Consider the following 7406-nt stretch of genomic DNA (forward strand, 5'->3'; position numbering starts at 1 on the left):
TGGTTCTATGGCGATGTGCTAACACAGACACAGCTATAGGCCTGGTTCTAAGGTGAGGTGCTAACACAGACACAGCTACAGGCCTGGTTCTAAGGTGAGGTGCTAACACAGACACAGCTACAGGCCTGGTTCTATGGCGAGGTGCTAACACAGACACAGCTACAGGCCTGGTTCTATGGTGAGGTGCTAACACAGACAGAGCTAAAGGCCTGGTTCTATGCGGTTCTATGGTGAGGTGCTAACACAGACACAGCTCAGCTACAGGCCTGGTTCTATGGTGAGGTGCTAACACAGACACAGCTACTGGCCTGGTGCTATGGTGAGGTGCTAACACAGACACGGCTACTGGCCTGGTGCTATGGTGAGGTGCTAACACAGACACAGCTACTGGCCTGGTTCTAAGGTGAGGTGCTAACACAGCTCAGCTACAGGCCTGGTCCTATGGCGAGGAGGTGCTAACACAGACACAGCTCAGGTACAGCCACTGGACTCCATACCGTAATTTCCCAATTGTTAGCTGCGGCTTATACAGTACATTGATTTAGCAAAATTTCTTCAGCTACAGTATGAGGTTAATATTCTGGGGCAGTTAATATGGTATTAAAGTGGTTTCATTTCTTTTAACTTGGAGTGATGGCTGGATTATGGTGGAGATGTTCTGGGGTAATGGCTGGATTGTGGTGGAAATGTTTTGGGGTGATGGCTGGATTGTGGTGGAGATGTTTTGGGATTGTGGTGGCCTCCCTTGGACACTTGGCTCGGGGGGGTCAACCTTTACTGTAAAGCATCTGTGTGGTGTGTGATGCAACGTCCACTTTCAATGCTGCTCAATTGGACAGAAATCTATTTCATATTGAATTCATATTTCATAATAATATTTCAGCTAAAAAGCTTTTTTTTTTTTTTTTTTTAAATCAGAACTACTGTTGGAGATCTTTTAAAATATAAATTGATTGGGAAAATTGTTTTGTGCATCTATTTGAAATCTGAAAATCGGAATCTACTGCATTCTCTGATGGACGAAGAATCATGCATGTGTGCGTGTAAGTGCTTGTGAGTGTGTGTGTGTGTGTGTGTGTGTGTGTGTGTGTGTGAGAGAGAGAGAGAATTCCGAATTTTGAAGACATTGAGGACAATGATAAACTGGCCATAATTCTTGGTGAAGGGCCCTGTGCTGCCCTGGCCGCACAGTACGTCTTACAATGTCACAACCTGAGGGACAGTAAACAATAACAGACACGTGCACAAAAAGCATATGTTCTTGCATGTGCGCACACACGCACACACACACACACACACACACACACACACACACACACACACACACAGACACACACACTTATTATTTCCACTACTGTCTATTTTGTGCTTACATGTTTATACATAGTATAAACTGTATTACTGTTTTATTTCCTTTATGATATTGGTGTTATTAACACGCTTTGGCAACACTGTACCGAACAGTCATGCTAATAAAGCACCCTTTGAATTTGACTTTGAATATGAGAGAGAGAGAGCGTGTGTCTGTATTCTCTGATGGAGGAAGAATCATGTGTGAGAGTGTGTGAGAGTATGTGTGTGTGTGGGATGAGACTGTATTCACACAGGACGTATCCCAGATTGGCGATGACTACAGAAGATGTCTGCGCATGATATTGCATAACAGCCTTGGAGCCATCTGATATCCTCTCTATAATGTCATGCCCCAACAGAGGAGTTGTTCTTCATAATGCCACCCACGTCCAAACAGGTGCTGAGGGGAGTCTGACTGCACCTCTGGCCTGATGTGCATAACAGGCACAGAACTCACACAAACCCAATAAAACACTGAAGAGATAATAAACTGGACAATGTTTGACGTGATGTATAGCCAAGATTAAACTGACATTACAATAAAGACGATTTCTTAGTGTCCTAACATTGATGGTGAACATGATTGGTGATAGCCTCTCCAATTTCTAAGTAACCTAACGTCTGATTGGTGGGCCTTTCTAATTTCTAAGTGTCCTAACCTCTCATTGGTGGACGACTGATTTCTATGTTCTAAGTATCCAATCCTCTGATTGGAGGGCCTTTCTGATTTCTAAGTATCCAATCATCTGATTGGTGGGCCTTTCTGGCTGGTCTCTGAATGTAAAACCAGGTGTGGAGGTGTCACAGGTGTGGGTGGATCTGTGCTTTGTTCTTCAGACCCAGCCCTGAGAGAAACCTGAGCTAACTGACCCCTCACACATGAACCCTCCCTCCATCCATCTCTCTCTACCTCCCTCTTTCTCTCTCTCCTTCCCTATCCCTCCACCTCTCTCTTTCTCTCTCTCCTTCCCTATCCCTCCACCTTTCTCCTCTCTCTCTCTCTGGTAGCAGTGTTTTCTCCTTCGTCTCCAAAACCTCCTACAGAAATCCCACCAACTGACCTCTAACACCTCTAACACTCCTCACACACTCTCTCTCTTTCTTTATCACTCTCTCTCTCTCTTTCTTTATCTCTTTATCACTCTCTCTCTCTCTCATCTTCCGAACCCCCACTGACTGACCGACCTCTCACACTGACCTCTCACATATGACATGTCAGACATCTGCGTGTCTTTCCTTGCCCCAGTAGAAATGCTCTCCCTTCTTCTCTCTCTCCTATCTCTCTTTCTCTCACTTTCACTTTTTTCTTCCTCCAAACATTTCTGATCTCCTCCCACATTCTCGTCCTCTTTTGTGAACATCAAATGATTTCACCCTCTATATATCTCCTCTCTCTCCCTCCCCCCTCTATCTCCCTCCCTCCCCCCTCTCTCTCTCTCTCTCTCCCTCCCTCTCTCTCTCTCTCTTTCTCTATCTCTCCCTCTCTCTCTCTCTCTCTCTCTCTCTCTCTCTCTCTCTCCCTCCCTCTCTCCCTCTCTCCCTCTTGGCCTTGTAACCTCTCCTGGAATCCGTCTCATATGAGGAGCAGATGTGTCCAGGGAATCAACAGTCCACCAGCCTTCACAGTCAGTGCCCATTGCTGTGTGTGTGACAACAACACAGTGGACAATGTACACTTTCAGATATCAGTTGATCATCAATACATTCTGGGGTGTGCTTCACAAAACCACAGTTGCTAACCTGTTAGCAACTTTTAGTTGGCAATAGAAAATTGCATTGGGCCTGGATGGTATTACATTAAAATGTCCAACTAGACACAAAATATTAATTCCAATGTCTTACAATGTTAATGTATTACGATGTTACTACCACATCATGAGCCAAAAGAGCCTGGTGTGAAGGGCCATGATGGATTTGATGCCTGAGTTATCTTATCAGACGCTGTTCTGTGCTGGAGCATTGCACAACAGCTCCAACAGTGCTTCAGATCCCCATTCACTCAATCAAGGGCAGGGCAACTCCCACCGTGATTGGGCTCTTACATCAGTCGCTTTCACACGTATAATTGCATTCCAGTGACAGCTTCATGCAGGCCTAATAAAGCAGCACTAAAACACAGACTCACTGGCAGAGAGAGAGGAAGGCACAGTCGCCAAGTAAACACAGAAGTGTGTTTTTTGGGTCTGACGCAAGCTTGCTCACGCTCACGGTTAACGCTCAACATCCCCGTAACGCCCATCGCACCTCTGCCCAGCATTCCCACTTCTGATAGGTGAGTCACCGTGTCGGAATTTCTCAAGAGGACGAGAGCTACCTGACCGGAGTAGGAGGGAAAGTCTGATGCTGGGGTGGGGGTAGTAAATGGGTTTGGGATGAGGGATTATGGGGGGGGGGGGGGGGGGGAGGATAGAGGGAAGGGGGGGGGGAGCTTGTGGTTTTTGCACAAAATCGTGAAACTGGAATCAGCGATGTGTCCCTGTCACAAACAGTTGTAAATCACCAAGTGTGTTAAGCAATGTACACAAACTCAGAACAGACCCTGGGACCTATCTCTTGACAAAGCCACACACGCCGGTAGAGTAGACAGATAACATCATATCACCAACATAGCATAACACCCCAACAAGCAATATATCATAACAACATAACATAATGTTTGGACAACCACATAGCGTCCAGGACAGATACACATATCCTAACAACATATCTTAACTCCAAAAACAGATAAGCAGCTTCATAACATCACAACATAATCTGGAACTGATCACAGCATAACATTTGGGAGAGCCAAACAACATCATGACATCATGCTCTGGGTAGCTGTTTCATCTGTCACAAATCTGGCCTAGGACACTTCCTGCAGACTAAGACCAGGACCTACACCATACCTGGAGCATGGCAGGATTAAGACCAAGACCTACACCATACCTGAGACATCAGGATTTCCTACTAAAGCCTCATTTACCTATACGAAGACTGATGACAAGAGACCATGTAATGTTCTACTACTACTACTACTACTACTACTACTACTGCTTCTGCCCCACCTCACCCCACCTGACCCCACTTCACCCCCAAGAGTTCCCTACTCGCTTCCCCTCACAGAGCGATTCCCCTGGAGCTCCAGTGGGTCCAGAGGGCACTAGGGCCTGCGCTCGGTGGGGAAGGGCCTGCTGTGGCGGGCATGGGCATGTGGAGGGCATATGGGCAGCACATGCTCCCCTGCTCTCAGCACCATTACTTTAGAGACGGAGCAGAGCCAGAGCCAACACCAACGCCAAACTCCAGCTATGTATTTATCAAAAGCATATGGACATGGCTATGCCTGTGTGTGTGTGTGTACGCGTGTGTCTGTGTAGGCCTACGGACTGTGTGTGTGTGTGTGTGTGTGTGTGTGTGTGTGAAAGAAAGAGAGAGAGAGAGCTAGATAGATAGATAGATAGATAGATAGATAGAGAGATAGAGAGAGGCCTAAGGTGAAGAGTGACAAAACAAACTGATGAACCGCTAATATAAACCCATATCAACAACAACAACAACAACAACAACAACAGCAGCAACAGCAACATCACCCAGTCAGCCTCGAGCATTGTGTGGGCATGCTGAGACCAAACACACCTCACCTGGCCCTCACCTGTGCCAAAGACCAGGTGAGATTTACGAGCAGTCATTTCTCACCAGGGTCTACCTGACAAAGAGGCATTATCAGCATTTAACTGTGAGTGTCCACACTCACAGCCCTCGGACGTTCTGACTGATGTGCTGGGCTGGGCTGGGCTGTGCTGTGCAGTGCTGTAGTGTGCTGTGTTGTGCTGTGCTGTGCTGTGCTGTGGTCAACTGGTCTAGGCTGGTCTGTGCTGGTCTGTGCTGTGCTGTATTGTGCTGTGCTGTGCTGTGCTGTGCTGTAGTGTGGTGTGCTGTGCTAGTCTGTGCTGTGCTGTGCTGTGCTGGTCTGGTCTGTGCTGTGCTGTGCTGTGCTGTGCTGTGCTGTGCTGTGCTGTGCTGGACTGGACTATGGGCTGTGCTGGGATCCAAACCACCCCAACAGAGCCTCTCATAACTGACATGCTCAGGCCAAGGCCCATGTGAAGCACCTGGACACTGGCTCAACTGCTTAATGCACTACATAAGCAAAACTGACATCCTCTGGACATCCTCTGTGACACAGTCAACAACTCTTTCTCTCTATCAATCACTCACTCTCTATCTCTCTCCCTTATAAACAAACACACACACACACACACACACACACACACACACACACACACACACACACACACACACACACACACACACAAATAGACACTGGCTGTCTTTGAACTCAAAGGGTTAATGGGTCTGCAACTAACTCTTTTATCACCACGGTAACACCTCTAATCAGAGCTTGATAGGCAAGGGTTACCTGAGTCAGACTGGCAAGGGTTACCTGAGTCAGACCGGCAACTTACTGCACACAGAACAGAAAAGACTTACAGACTACACGCCTCTTACAAAATAAGAGGATTTCGCCCCAGACTGGCAGTACTCTCAGAGACAAGTCACATCAAGAATGCAACAAACTAGCCAGACACTGAGAAAGAGAGAGAGAGAAGAGAGAGAGAGAGAGAGAGATCATGAGAGTGAAGAGAGAGAAGAAGAGGGAATGAGAGAGAGAGAGAATGAGCGAGGAAGAGAGAGAGGGAGAGAAGGAGAGAAGGAGAAAGAGAGAGAGAGAGGGAGAATGAGAGAAGGAGAAAGCTACTGGGTGTGGATGTTTATGCTGAGCCTGCAGAGCTTACGCACCTCTTATTGTGGTTTCCCAATCCAAATCCCAGAGTTCGCAACAACAAAAAAAAAACACAAAAAGAAAAAGAAAAAAGAGGGAAAAAAAAGGGCCAGAGAGCTTAAGTCCACACGGGGCTCTGCTCCTCTCCTCTCCTCTCCTCTCCTCTCCTCTCGCAGGAAGGGAAATTAAGTCCACTACTGTTCCTCCAGCGGCACGGCAACTCCAAGCCAAACTTTCCCCTTCAGCACGGAACAGAGCACAGGCACGCACACGCGCGCACACACACACACACTCTCTCTCTCACACACACACAGTCGGATAGACAGAGAGCCACGAGCTTCCAGGGGCGGTGCGCGGAAGAGGCGTCCTTTGAGAGTCTCTGCACTTCTACTCTGTTAAATATTCTCTTCGCTTCGCTCTTCTGGAGTTACCGCCACCAACAGCGTGTCTGTGTGTGTGTCCAGTCCTTGAAGTACTGACACAAGGAGAGAAGTGAGAGGGAGAGTCTTTCTGTCTGTGTGTGTGTGTGTGTGTGTGTGTGTGACTGCTCAGGGACATGGTCCCTCCCCTTGCTTGGCCTCCCTCAACAACTCCTGTTAGCCAGGTGAGCTGGAGGCCAACACCCTCTTCTTTCAGCATATAGCTTTACACACACACACACACACACACACACACACACACACACACACACACACACACACTTGCACATACACTCTAAGATACAGACACTACACATTTTCCCTCTCTCACAAACATACACACACACACACACACACACACACACACACCTAGAGGAACTTTTTTTCCCTCACACACACACACACACACACACACACACAGACACACACACACACACACCTACACACTCCTCTCCCTTTCCCTGCCTTTTCCTGCATTCCTGTGTGGGACTGCTCACCTGCAGTGACTTGAGACCAAAGACTCCTCCCCCCCACCCAACAGTGTGTGTGTGTGTGTGTGTGTGTGTGTGTGTTGTGCTTGCCCAACCCTCTCCACTCCCATGGGTGGGGCAAGGCTGTGAAATGAAGTGCCTGCAGGGTACAAAGAAGCACTGAAACACTGGCGCCCAATCAAACAGACTACAGGTCACGGCACCGCTTTCTCCTCCGCTCTTAGACACAGTCTTTCTCTCTTTCTCTCCCCCCCCTCTCTCTCCATTGCTTTCTCCTCTGCTCTTAGACACAGACTTTCTCTCTCTCTCCTTCTCTCTCGCTCTCCATTGCTTTCCCCTTCCCCTCTTAGACACAGACTTTTCTCTCTCTCTCTTTCT

At 47.8% G+C, this 7406-nt stretch overlaps 1 protein-coding gene across 2 annotated transcripts in view; it reads right to left on the reverse strand.

The window, feature by feature from the left end:
- Positions 1-6604, reverse strand: part of itgb4 (integrin, beta 4) — a 44919-nt gene extending 38315 nt beyond the window's left edge. The window contains exon 1 of one of the 2 annotated variants that reach the window (XM_062532391.1): positions 6136-6604. The gene's annotated coding sequence lies outside the window, so the exon portion shown is untranslated. The remainder of the gene's footprint in view (positions 1-6135) is intronic. The other variant, XM_062532392.1, reaches the window with a different exon arrangement.
- Between the last annotated feature and the right edge of the window lie 802 nt (positions 6605-7406).

The sequence above is a fragment of the Sardina pilchardus genome, chromosome 3 (assembly GCF_963854185.1).
Source record: "Sardina pilchardus chromosome 3, fSarPil1.1, whole genome shotgun sequence".
Classification (NCBI taxonomy): Eukaryota; Metazoa; Chordata; class Actinopteri; order Clupeiformes; family Clupeidae; genus Sardina; species Sardina pilchardus.